The sequence below is a fragment of the Myotis davidii genome, unplaced genomic scaffold, assembly GCF_000327345.1.
Source record: "Myotis davidii unplaced genomic scaffold, ASM32734v1 scaffold1717, whole genome shotgun sequence".
In the NCBI taxonomy this organism is placed as follows: Eukaryota; Metazoa; Chordata; class Mammalia; order Chiroptera; family Vespertilionidae; genus Myotis; species Myotis davidii.
In genome coordinates, this window is record NW_006287955.1 from 246,769 (window position 1) to 247,136 (window position 368).

The window sequence follows — 368 nt, forward strand, 5'->3', positions numbered from 1 at the left end:
GCGGCTCCACACGCCCGTGTGTCCCGTGGGGGCCGAGCCCGGGTCAGCCCCTGGCCGTGAGGGTGACATTAAAACCCCGGTCCTTTGAGGGGACATTGCTAATGTCACCTGAGTATTGGGTGGAAAAGCCAGGACTGGGCATCACTCACTGAGTCATTGGTTCATTCATTCATTCATTGGTTGAATCACTCATTTGAGTCCCACGGCGAGAAGGCGCGTTGTGAGCCGGGGCCGCCTGCAGCAAACATGACCACGCGGGGCGGGGGTGGGGATACCAGATGCCAGGCCTGACCAACAGGAGACCCAGCCCCCGGTGAAGACGGGAAGAGGCTCCGCCCAGCCCCCCGGGAGGCCGCCCAGGGCGTGTC